Source organism: Falco punctatus (assembly GCF_963210335.1).
Source record: "Falco punctatus genome assembly, chromosome: 3".
Lineage (NCBI taxonomy): Eukaryota > Metazoa > Chordata > Aves > Falconiformes > Falconidae > Falco > Falco punctatus.
The window spans coordinates 104611230-104623663 of NC_137582.1; the positions used below are offsets into that span (position 1 = coordinate 104611230).

A 12434-nucleotide genomic window follows, 5' to 3' on the forward strand; every position below is an offset into this window, starting at 1 on the left:
AGACCTAAACTTTGGTAAATACTTGGACAATCACTCCCCTTGTGCTTTCATCCCGGGAGTGTGTAAGAAGCCAAGAGGCTCGATAATGTACCAGCAAAGATGAAGTCTCTCAACAGCATGAACATTATCCCTGAGCTCTGTGCTCCCAGTGCCCCTCCCTGCCCTCAGCCTGGTGCTAATGCTGCTCCGTGGGTCTGACCCACGGCGGAGGTGCCCCTCGTAGCCTGCTGCACCCCTCTGGGCAGCTGAGCCACTGCAGGTCCCCACCCCACAGAGGAAAGGAGCTGGCTGGGGGAGAAGAGAGGTGCTGGCAGGTGCCTCTGAAGAAATGATGGAGTGTCGCAGCCAGCTGTGCATGACATGGGGTTGACTTGGTCATCTGAATTCGGGAGGTGCTCTGCCACTCAGCTGCCTTGGCTACAGAGGATGAGACGACCTGTGCTAACACCCGACGTGCCCGCTCCCAGAGCTAGGCAGGGTGGGGAACTAGGCTTACAGTGCATTTGGCTGCTCCTTTGAGAGGCTGCTGCCTTTCAGCACAGCTCCCAGGTTCCATCCCTGCAAGCAGTCTGTGCATTTGGCTGCACAGCTTTACACACATCCTGTACCAGAGCTTACTCCAGAAACAAAATATCTGCACTCACTCTTCAGTGCTATTGGGAGTATTCATGCAATGATGGGATGTAGAGGATGGAAACAGCTGGAGAGGATGGAGTGAGTCCACAGAGCCTGGAAAATGAGGAAGGTGATGTGGAACAGATGCTCAAAAGGCTGGGGATCCAGCAGAGCCTTTGGAAGGGCTGGGCAAAGGGGTGCGTGCCTGTGCACACATGTGCAATATCTTGGTGGCTTCTCCCGGGGCAGCGTTGAGAGAATCGGATTTGTTCGATACCTGCCACCCAGGGAGGAAGTTGCCCTCCTGAAGATGGCTGGGCCAGACAGCGAGTCGGCAGCTGGGGCTAGTTTGCCAAGAGTACACATTTCCCAGAGCAACTCATCCCACTACTGGAAAAGAAAGACAGCTTTGTGGCTGAGCAGACACTGCACGTGCTGTGCTCAGCCAGACCCTGGAAAGCTCCGAGAAGACAGCTGTGTGCTCTCCTCAGTCTAACTACAGTCACTAAAAGCACTCTATCCAGGCTGCAGTTAGCTCTGCCCGAGGACACACTTAGCAGCTGGACTGAGTGCCCAGCTTCTGGGCAGCAGTCATCTGATCTATGACTTGACTGGACTGGCGTCAGCAGGAGCGCTGCATGTTCCAGAGCAACCAGCTGTTTTGTTTGCAGGGCTCCAGACAGGGTTGCATAATGTGGCGAGGTCTGGCTTGGGCTCCGGGGAGGAAGAGATGAGGACAAAGGAGAGGACTCTGCACCTCCTGCTGCCTCTCCTGCTGGGAGTAGGATGCTTATGGAGGGGGGACATACGCTTTATCGCTTTATTTGTAGATCCCCCTTGCAGGTTCAGTGCCCCTACTAACCTGTCCCTTTCACAGCCCTGTGCCGGTCCCTGTTTTAGCTGTGCTTATTCTGCAGAGTTAAGACTGCATTTCTCATTTTAACCAAAACATTTACCTCCTCCATGCAATCTTTATGCTTCCCCTCAGACTTAAATGTGGGTTTAGAACGCATCCAGTGTAACACTAGAGGACAACTCTGCATCTTCCCAGTCTCTTTACTGCAGCACCTGGGCAGCTTTCTTATCAGTTGGCATCCCTGGCTCCCTGCTCCTCTGCCGGCTGTAATGACTGCAGTTGCAATACGGTGCTGGTTCCTATAGGATTGCCCAGCAGCTCGACTCCTGGCTCCTTTGCCCTTTTCATTGAGTGCTACCCAGTTCAGAGGCAACTCATTGAACTAATGCCAGAACTGAGGCTGACACAGGACACTCCATCAAAGAGAGGGAGGGAGAGGACGAGCGAGTGCAAAGACCTTTGAGATTACAGAGAGGCTGCTCCCTCTGAGCAAACCAGTAATGGAGGGTCCTTACAGGCCAAGCAGGATCAAGTCAGGACAAAATGTGCTTTTTCAATTGCAGGTGAAACCGCAGATGCTGCAAAGGATCAATACCAGGAGTCAGAGAAGGCAGGTTAAGGCTAAGAGCTAAGACTGTTTCTGTCTAAAAGCGAAGAGCCAGCTTTCCTTTCCCATCTGAGAGATCACCTGTAATTGCAAACCTGAAGACACCAAACAGCAAGATCAGGGAAACGCTACTATACCACAGCTCGTATTGTCAGAGGAATGGCTTCCTTTGTGTCCACCAAACCCAAGCCCAAATATTAGAACTAAGTGCAAGCCAGAAAGAGGCAGCAATCCAGACACTTGAATTTGCTCTCTGTTAAAAATTACACACACCCAAACGAAGCAGGGCCTCTGCTCTTTGAAAATCTATCCCCAAGTGTTTATTATAGAAACCAGTTGCCCTCTTTGTTGACAGCCAAATTGCAAAGGGCTGTTGGAACTGTAAGGTCCATGCAGAGCCACGGCCTCAGCCGAAACACCCGCAAAACTCCCTCTCTGCATCTAGCAACATGAAGCTCTCATTAGGTCCTGCTGGGATTTGAACCTGATGCATGAGAAAGCCTAGCTGTTCCAGGCGTGAGGCTAAAACCACCCCCTCCAGCACCACTGCATACTCTCACTATAGAGAAAACACTTTGTATTAATATGGGCAGTGAGCCGCCAAGTTCCCCAGCGTTTGCAATGCCAGAAAGAACACAGACGGTAATAATTAAATGAGAGGCGATGTGAGTCCCCTTTTATCCCAGCAATGCTAGCTAGCCACATTTTTCTATGCCTCTATTGCCTTCAGCTACCTGACTGCCAAGGCTAAGAGATAATGTGTCTCCCTGGCTGCTGAGCGCAAGACTGAAGGTTATCTTGGGAAGGATTTTCCTTGAAGCATTTTTTTGTTAAAACAGCAACAACGGTCCTCTGGAGGTAAGCGCTGTGCCATGCTGCACGAAAGGCCCTGGGCTGTGCCATTGAACGGCTTTGCACCCCAGTAAAACCAGGGCAGAGCCTCCCAGGGCTCACAGAGGGGGAGCCTTAATGCCGTGTTCCTCGCATGCACATATCTGTGCGGCTGCTTGCTGGGCTGAACACGTGTGGGGGCAGACAGAGCCCACAGGTTATCACGGGCAGAGAGTCAGCAAGGCTGGGTCCTGGCCGAGCTGCTGCCTTGCAGTGAGTCACTTCCCTTCTATCTCCCGCATTTCCCACTGGTAAAAAGGACTCGATAACCACAGGTGTGTTTACAGGATTTAACTCCAGAGTGACCACAAAGTACTGTGGGACGGTAGGAAAGGGCAGAGTGCCTCGCTGGAACTGCTGGCCTTTCTCACGGGTGCTTAGCCCCAGGCTCTTCCTTGCTTTTATCAGCCAAGGTTTTGCTAAAGCTAACAGCAAGGGAAACCAGCACTGAGCCTGAGCGGGCCAGTGACTCGGCGGCCGGTGAAATGGTGCTGCTGGTGGCAGAGGGCTCTCACACGGGGCGTTTTCTTTGTCCCTGAGCACCACAAGCTGGGCTGCAACAGCTACAGCAGCAGCAATGCCCTTAAGCAAGCCCTCACAGCCATCACCTTCCTCCTGCCTTTCCACGAAGAGCAGAACTCACAGCACAGGCAGCGCAGCCCAGAAACACCCCAGAGCAGCGCCAGCAGCCAGCCTCTCGCTGCCCTTCTGCGCTTAGCGTTCGCTAGGCTGGGGAATTGTCCAGAGCTAAACACTCACAGGGCGGTGGCCAAGAGGGAGGTGAAGCAACTTGCCCGGCAGCCCAGAGGCCAGCACGGCACGGCACGGCCCCGCGGAGGCGGCCAGCTCAGCCGGTGCCTCACGCAGGACACGGTCTCCCTGGGGGGCAGGCGCCCGTCCCGTCCCACAGCCGCATCCCTGACCTCGCCGGGGCCGGGTGAGGAAGCACGCTGGCTTTGTTCCCCGGCGATTCCCATACCGGGGAGTCCTGCACACCTGCAAGGCACACCCTGTGCTCCGCCTGCAGGGCTGCACGCTCGGGAAGGGCCCGAAAGCCTGGCGCTAGCCCTTGCCGTTCAGCGAGGTGCAGACCCCAGCCCGCACCCGGGGAATGCAGAGCCCGTGCGCCCCATCCAGGCGCTGGGATCCCCCTTCCCTCCTCTCTAACTTGGGAGTCTCTCTCCCCCTCTCCCCCAGCTTTGCTGGTGTCTGCCTGCTGACTGAAGCTGTCATTATCAGCTCAATAAATCTCTGGCGCGGGTTTTATTGAATCACTGCCTGAGGGGGAACAAGCCTGTAAAGGTTGAGGAGAGCAGAGCTTTCCCACGCCTAAGACACACTGCCGGAGCTCTTGCACACATTCCGGGCCTGCCAGCGCTCTGCAAATGTTTGGACAGCCTTGAACAAATAACACACCTTTAAAGAGGCCAGCATGAAATTTTTCCTCACCACCCAGCCACCCTCCCACTGCCGCTTCTCCCTCCGCCTCCCCCGAACAGCGTAGCGCTGTGTGTGTGCATGCGTGTGTGCGCTTGTGTGCGTGCATGTTTATTTTAGGCTTGTCTTCCCCTTTGTGTTTAGGTTGAACAGTTCGTGGCTGCGTTCCAGCTGTATTTTGTGGGAGGAATTCTGGCCTCCACTGGGGTGCTTGCGAGCGTTGACTCCGGGCGGTGGGGGCCGGGATGGGACAGAGCGTGGAAAAGGGAGGAGGTTTGGCTTTTCTCCTGCCCAGATTTCCTTCAGCAGGTAGAAACCAGCCAGCAGGGATTTTCTGCTGACAACGTGCCAGGCTGCAGTGGTAACCTCTGGATGCCAAGATTTTCCCACCAATGCCCGTCTGCCTTGCACGCTGGTGTAAGGTTCCAGTGGCAGTCTGCTAGAGCTGGCACGCTCCTCTTACCCACAGAACTCCTCTAATTAATACAGCGGCTTCCTTCACACAGCCCTGTTGATGTGTCTTGACCCTGACCCGAAAGGAACTCCCCCAGGGGCACGAGGGTCTGCGGGCGGAGGCAGTTTCTCTGCCATGCAGTGATGCTTGGGCTGCCCAAATGGCCTCTGGAGGGGTGCTCCAAAGCTCTCTTGGAGACAGCCCCTGGGATGCATGCAGCTAGCATTTGCATGGGGCAACGAGACAGTCCTGTGAAGTATCCACGTTTGCTCGGGGGGTCTGGAAAGCAGCTTCAGCAGCTGGGCCAAGGAGAAAGAAAAACACGGATATAAGAGCAACATCCAGCTGAGAAAAGCACAGCACAGCTTGCTCTGACTCAGACAGGGAGGCTTTCCTGTGCCTTCCCGAGGAAAAATGGCATCTCTCTCTGAGCCTTTCCCTTCAGCTCCGCACAGGCTGCTGCCACAGGGAATCCAGCTGGGAGCAGGGAACCCTAAACCAGCTCAGGATTAATCCAAGTCTGTGGTAGGCAAGCACAACAGGCACGCAGGTCCTGTTTTGCCTTTCTGTGAAATGGAACACAGCTGCTGGTGTTTCCCCATCGCGGTGTGCAAGGGGAAAACGCCAGGATGGGACCATGCCTTGCTTGTTCTAAGGGCATACTAGGAATGCATTTGTGGGGCAAAAGAGAAACTTGGAAAGGATTAATAGACCAGACAGCTGCCTGCTTGCTGAGTTCTGGGAATGTAAAACACTGCAGCCATCTCAACAGCTCCTAAAATTCCCCCTGACTCGTTTCCTGTTGCTGCTTTCCCAATGCTGAAAGGCTTGGGCTCCCGTGGATAAAAAATTGGAGAGAATCCAGAATTTAGATTTCTGCCTACTCGATCTTTCCTGTCAACGGATCGTTAAATAAGAAGCAGAAATGTTGTATTCACCATACGCTCATCACCAAGAGCTAAGTGAAAATACTGCTTTAGGAAACAAGTGACAATTAGTTTGATGGTTCCATGTTCCTTAAGTTATGTCGGCTGACTTAATGGAGTCATTGCACACGCTAGGTAGCGAGGCACCAAGGTCATGCATGCTTTGAAGGGAATAGTATGAGTAGAGGGTAGAAAGAGCTGCAAAGATAAAGGTTTAGCTGTCTTTGGGGAAATAGACATGAAATTCATCTGCACATGAAACACAGACGCTACAAGTCACAGTGGCAAAAAGCAAGCTGTTGCATGTACCAGCTGAGAACCCCACCATGGACAGGCTGGTGATGGAGCTAAAAAGGTAACAAGATTAACACCCAGGTGCAGAAGTACCTGAGCTGACACGTGGAAAGACCCAGGGCTAGACAGCAGGGGCAAGGCAGATGAGGGAAGAGTCATGCGGGTGGCGGTGGCTGGGGTCTCTGCTCCACAGAGGCACAGGGAGCAGGGGGCTGGCTGCAAGCTGGAGAGCTGGGGCACCGTCAGGCCAGAACAAAGGTTGAGGCACATCCCAACACAGAGCTCAGTACAAAGTTCATTGCTGCTACACTCATAAACTGCGGATAAGGAAGCTCAGGAAATCTCCAAAATGGATTTAGGTTCCACTGCAATGTCCCCAGTTTGCTCCGTGGGGACCTTTATGTCCCCTCCACTTCAGGATGCTGTTACAAACCTGTCAGGTCCTGCCATGGTGGGTGGTATCAACCCACATTGGCTTGGTACGCCATGAATTTGCTTGCTGGCCTTTGCAGTCCCTCTGAATTGTGCCAGCCACATTGGAGACGCACAGCGATGGGAACATATGTGCGTGGCTGCTATTATTAGCATTAAACAAGAAGTGCTAATGCCATCGGGCAGGAGCTGTCATCCAAACAGCACACAGCCAAGCAGAGAAAGCCATGCATCCCTCTGGCCACAGCAGGGCTGGGGGAGCAGCACAAGGGGGATGCGAGGTGCACAGGGCAAGCCCGGCCCAGGCCCGGTCATCTTCAAAGCTGCATCCCTGCTGTGGATGGAGGGACTTGTGGCTCTGGGCTCAGCGCCCGGGCCCGCCCCCGCCAGCAGCATGCAGGCACATGCCCGGCACGGGGCCACCAGCCATGCTGCACACCATGTTCTGGGTTGCATGTGCCCTGGCATGGGCTGCGTGTGCCCCGACACAGGCTGTGTGTGTCCCGGCATGGGCTGCGTGTGCCCCGGCATGGGCTGCGTGTGCCCCGACACGGGCTGTGTGTGTCCCGACATGGGCTGCGTGTGTCCCGACATGGGCTGCGTGTGCCCCGGCATGGGCTGCGTGTGTCCTGACATGGGCTGTGTGTGTCCCGACATGGGCTGTGTGTGTCCTGACATGGGCTGTGTGTGTCCCGACATGGGCTGCGTGTGTCCTGACATGGGCTGTGTGTGCCCCGACATGGGCTGCGTGTGTCCCGACATGGGCTGCGTGTGCCCCGACATGGGCTGCGTGTGTCCCGACATGGGCTGCGTGTGCCCCGGCATGGGCTGCGTGTGCCCCGGCATGGGCTGCGTGTGTCCTGACATGGGCTGTGTGTGCCCCGGCATGGGCTGCGTGTGCCCCGGCATGGGCTGTGTGTGCCCCGACATGGGCTGTGTGTGTCCCGACATGGGCTGTGTGTGCCCCGACATGGGCTGCGTGTGTCCCGACATGGGCTGCGTGTGCCCCGGCATGGGCTGCGTGTGCCCCGGCATGGGCTGCGTGTGTCCTGACATGGGCTGTGTGTGTCCCGACATGGGCTGTGTGTGTCCCGACATGGGCTGCGTGTGCCCTGACATGGGCTGCGTGTGTCCCGACATGGGCTGCGTGTGCCCTGACATGGGCTGTGTGTGTCCCGACATGGGCTGTGTGTGCCCTGACATGGGCTGCCTGCTCTGTGCATTGCCCCCGCAGCATGCCGGAGCTGTGTGTGCCTCGCACAGCTCCATGCTGCCTCACATGTGCGCGTCACTGCAGCCACACACGTGAGGGTGCTGCCATGTGTGTGTCCCCCCGAGTCGCACAGGGGCTTTGCTTACAGCCCCTGGCACTGCACCCCTGAGGAATTGCACCCTCATCCCCTGCCCCATGCAGGAGGGACCCCGGGTAAAACAGGAGGTGCGAGAAAGACCCCAGTAGTGTGCCCTGTGAGCTACAGAGCCTGTGCTGGGGCAGGCGGGCTGCGTGGCCAGAGCCCCAGGGCTGCAGGCTCTTCTCCGCACTCACTTGTAAGAGATTTGCCTGAAGGAATGTGGTGCCAAGAGCTGGGGCCCCAGGAGCATGTGTTCTGGGGATGGCTGTGCCACCTACGATGCCTGATGCCTGCAGTGGACCAGGGCTGCCCTCAGTGCAGCAGCTCCCCGAGGCAAGGGCCAGGAGCAGTGTGTTGCCAGGCAAGGGCTGGCTGCGGGGCTTCCAGAGGTGTTAGCCTCCTCTCTCTCCCCTCCCTCGGCGAGCCACAGTACCTGCCTGACTTCTGCTTTGCTCTGTTTCAAACCTTGCAGGCTGGTCCGAATCCCAGGCTGGTTTTTGCAGAGGAAAGCACAGATTGCCCTCTCCTTTCCGTATCAAGTCGGGAGGATGCTGGCCATCACTCGCAAGTGCTGAGATTCTGCCATAGGTTTAGTTTCACCTTTTAAGCCTCTGTAGAGGACAAGGCACATGTTTTCCTGGGGTCGAGGGGGTTAATCCTTTCTTCCTCTGCCGGCATGCTGAGGGACCAGCACATGCAGCTTTTAAGTTGCTTCTGAACGACGATGCTGAGTGGAGATTGGGCTGCTTGCTTCTGAGCCTGGGGTTTGGAGCATCCCAGAAACCACCCTGGGCTGAAACTTGTAAGGTTCAGACAAGGTCTCAGTCTGGTTAACTGGTGCAGCTGCCCCCCAAAAAAGCACAGGAACCACTAATTTACAACAGGAGGCAGACAAAATCGTCTGTTTACTTTCAAGCCTTAAATTGTCTGTTAGCAAAGTGCAGACCACAAAATGGGTGGCCCCTTTCCTGGAGAAACTGTGAAAACCTGCTTAGTTCCTGTGCTAGTAAAGCAAACAAACAAACATGACCTGGAGCTGGGTTTCAGCGTGTCTTGCTGCTCACCAGTACATGAGAGCATCTGAAAAAAACCTAAGAAAATCCTGCCTTGGTGATAAGAACCAGTCATGACAACAACCGATGGGAGAACCCAGAGATGCAATTAGGAATTTGAAATGTTTTAAACAAAGGGCAAAAGCAATCAGCAAAAGGTAATTAAAATAGATTAAATGAAGCAAAATCATCCGAGCAAAATGCTGGGAACCAGTCCAGCCAGGCAGGATACATAACTATGTGAAATGTGTGCTTGGAGTTTGTGCATTAATATTACTTTGCGCTTCTGCAAATCTTTGAGGACCTCAGAGCAGTCTGCAAGCAATTAAACCTCACAACACCCTAGGGAAGCAGAGGTTATTGTACGCACTTACAAGGTGGTTGTACAGAGACGGTGGGAGTGATTTATGCTGGGCCCACATGGCACGTTAGAGACAGAGGGGGGAATAAACCCAGGAGTCCCCAGCTAGCAGTTTGTTTTACCAGAGAGGCAGGAGGATGGTGCCATCTGAAGAGAGTGTTTTGGCTTCCACGGTAGACCTAGTGTGAGTTCATTCCTCCAAGCTGTCTTGTTTATTTTTAGCACCTAAGTTTATCTCAGGAATGACAAACTTGGCGTTCGTGCTCGGATGTGGCTAGGACAGGAGCAGCTTGCAACAATAAAATCTTAAACACACTGTGACTGCCTCTTCCTTTCCCCTTCAGCTAGCCCTGTGCGTTGCGCCCTTCTGGAACCCGGCAGTGTGGCCATGCGGAGCCAGGCACTGCTTGCCTGTGCTTAAAAGTAGTGGGAAATCCACTGGAGACACTTGCATGGAAGGCTTTGACATTCAACAGTAACAAACAGATAGAAGGGAAGAGAGGGACGTTTTGCTCGTCCTTGGGCAAAAAAAACCCAATCCGTCTTGTAACTGTATTTAAAAAGCAAACTCTTGGCATTGGAAAATGAATTGGGTTTTCTGGGATACTGGCTGATGTATCCACTGCAATGGCTTAACTTCAGAAAATAAAAGAAGGGATACGAAAAAAAAAACCACCCTGAACTCCAAGGCTTCCCTTTTCCCCTGGGACAGCATGGAAGTAAAGCGTAAAGACCTCTGCTTGCCGAGGTTCTCTGACTCTGTATGCTTCAGGTTAGCTTCTTCAGGGGGCAGGCTCTCCAAACGGTGGGCAAGGAGGCACTGCCTCAGAGACTCTCCCGTCCTTCAGGCTGGCTTGCTGGCTTCTTTTTGAAAGTACTGTGTTTAATTGGTTGTCATTTTTATTTCAACACACCTACTGAAATGACGGGCTGGGCAGTGTCCTGTCTGTTGGGAAGGGCATATTAGGCAGCAGTTGAGGGGGATTTCTACTTTGACCTCTTCAGAGTGCTGCCGAAACAGGCACTCGATGGAGCAGTCACCCGGGGCTGAGGCTGCTAGCCCATCACTGACCATGCGTGAGCTGATGCTTGTGCTTTGTCAGGCCAGGACTGATGAGTTTCAGTTTCCCATTCTTTGAGTACCTTGAGGGACACAGAGATCTGAACCTTTCCTCCTTTTGAAGACAGCTGCTGCTACTTGCATTCAGCTCTTTCAAGAATTAGCTTCCCCTGCCTAAGACCTATTACACCTCATGTTCTCAGTGTGAGATTTGTGCACTTGCTCTCCAGGCTGCAGCATATGCAGGTGAGCATGCCCTGGGCTGCACAAGGTATTTAAAATACCACAGCTGGAGGGGCACCATGGCAGCCATCACTGCGTTGCAGGAAAGCAGACTGAACAGTTAGCATCTTCATCCTGCATCCCACGGGTACCTGGATGCCTGTGTAAGTCGTAAGACTTCAGGGTCTCAGTTGCACGGGTCTGTACAGTGCCTCCAGCCAGGTGCCCAAAATGAATGGACCCTTGGGAACACATCACCCAACACCAAGGAGTACCCAGAGCAGGGCTCATACAGGCTGCGTTTTGCTTACGCCTAGGTGATTCTCTGGCTTTGGTTCCCAGGTAAGATGCTTTGTGCAGGATTGTTCAGCACAAGGCAGGCAGTGAGCAGCTGGGATTAGACAGAGCAAGGATTAGACACTTGTATATATACGACCGCCAGGATTAGGCATTTGCTTGAATAACAAGGAAACATCCAGCTACAGTAAGCAGACTGAAGCATGAACTAATCCAGCACTGTCTGTGTGTAGGGAGACTTTTTGCTTGAGGGCAGTAGGTTATCCAGGAGAAGGCTGCTGTTCTGAAAGGGTATTTTAGAGGCACTCCGTCCTCAGTAGTGACTTGTGCAGCTCACTGTCAGAGATAGGAGACTGCACTGAACAGACCATTAGTCTTATCCAGCCTACCAGCTCCCTGTGTTTTGGCTAGAGCATGCAGATAGGAATTAGCGACTGTGCAATGTTTGTTCTCACAAAGCAGGAGGGGAGGCTGACAGAGAAAGCAATACAGAGGGAGAGAAAAAATAGCAAGGGAGAGAAGGAAGGAAGGGGAGGGGATGTGTACAAACATATAAATAAATATACATCACACTTTCAGGATGAGCTGGGCACAGTGGAGGAGTCCCCCTGACTCCATCCCACACTGAAATTTCAGCACAGAGTTTTGGGAAGGGGGGTGTGCCTGGCTGTGCCGACCTTGGCAGGTCCAAGCGCTGAGTAGGCGCTGCACCCCCGGCGTGTGCTGCACGAGTGACAGCGGTGGCAAGGGAGGAGGGCAGGAGGCGCAGAGCAGCGGAGTGAGGAGCAAGCGGAGGAGGAAGTGGGGTAAGCAGGGAGTTTGACGAGGTGCTCCTCTGACACACGACAGCAGCTCCAGTCCCCGGGCTGCGTGGGTGGCAGCGCAGGCTGCGTGCCTGGCTTGCCTTTCCCAGGCACGAAGCAGGCAGCCTACCACACAAAGAAAGTGGTCATTATGTGACTGGTGCTCCCACCTCGCTCTCCCCGCTCAGCTCCTCTCCCTGCCGGAGCAGTCACAGTCCCTCTTTCAGTGCCTTTTCAAAGCACTCGAGCCACCCAATTCATTACTGCGTTCTCACCGGGATGGGACGGGATGGGCTGGGATGGTCTCTGGGCAGCCAGACAAGGAACATGACATCATTAATTCTCAACAAACGAACGGGAGCCAGGCCTGCTCAGGAAAAGGTATCCGGGCAGAGCACACTCTTCATCAGTGATCTGGGCAAAAATTTTGCCGGGGGATACTTCTTCCCAATCAATGTACAAACTGGTCTAACCTTGCCACCTTGGCACTAAGGTGAGGACAAGAAGTCCAAGCCAGGGGTAAACAGTGTGTCTAGCTTACAGGACACTGAATACAAATGTTTTCTGGATGGCAGGGTGAGGTTATAGCCTCTGTGGTTAGTTTAGTGTGTGGGTTTTAAATAAACTTCACCCTCCAGATTACAGCCTATCTGTAACTGCCAAGTGCGGGTTCACTTTGGGTGATGCATTTTTCCTGTTCGTCCTGAAGTCCCCTGTTTGCCAGGTGCACCACATTGAAAGTGGGGTGCAGAACTGTCTGAAAGGTAGCATGGTG

The 12434-nt window shown here is 54.0% G+C and overlaps 1 protein-coding gene across 1 annotated transcript in view; it reads right to left on the bottom strand.

The window, feature by feature from the left end:
* Window positions 1–7206, bottom strand: part of PERM1 (PPARGC1 and ESRR induced regulator, muscle 1) — a 41703-nt gene extending 34497 nt beyond the window's left edge. The window contains exon 1 of the mRNA XM_080380051.1: window positions 1–7206. This exon is cut by the window's left edge and continues 26041 nt beyond it. The gene's annotated coding sequence lies outside the window, so the exon portion shown is untranslated.
* Window positions 7207–12434: the final 5228 nt, after the last annotated feature.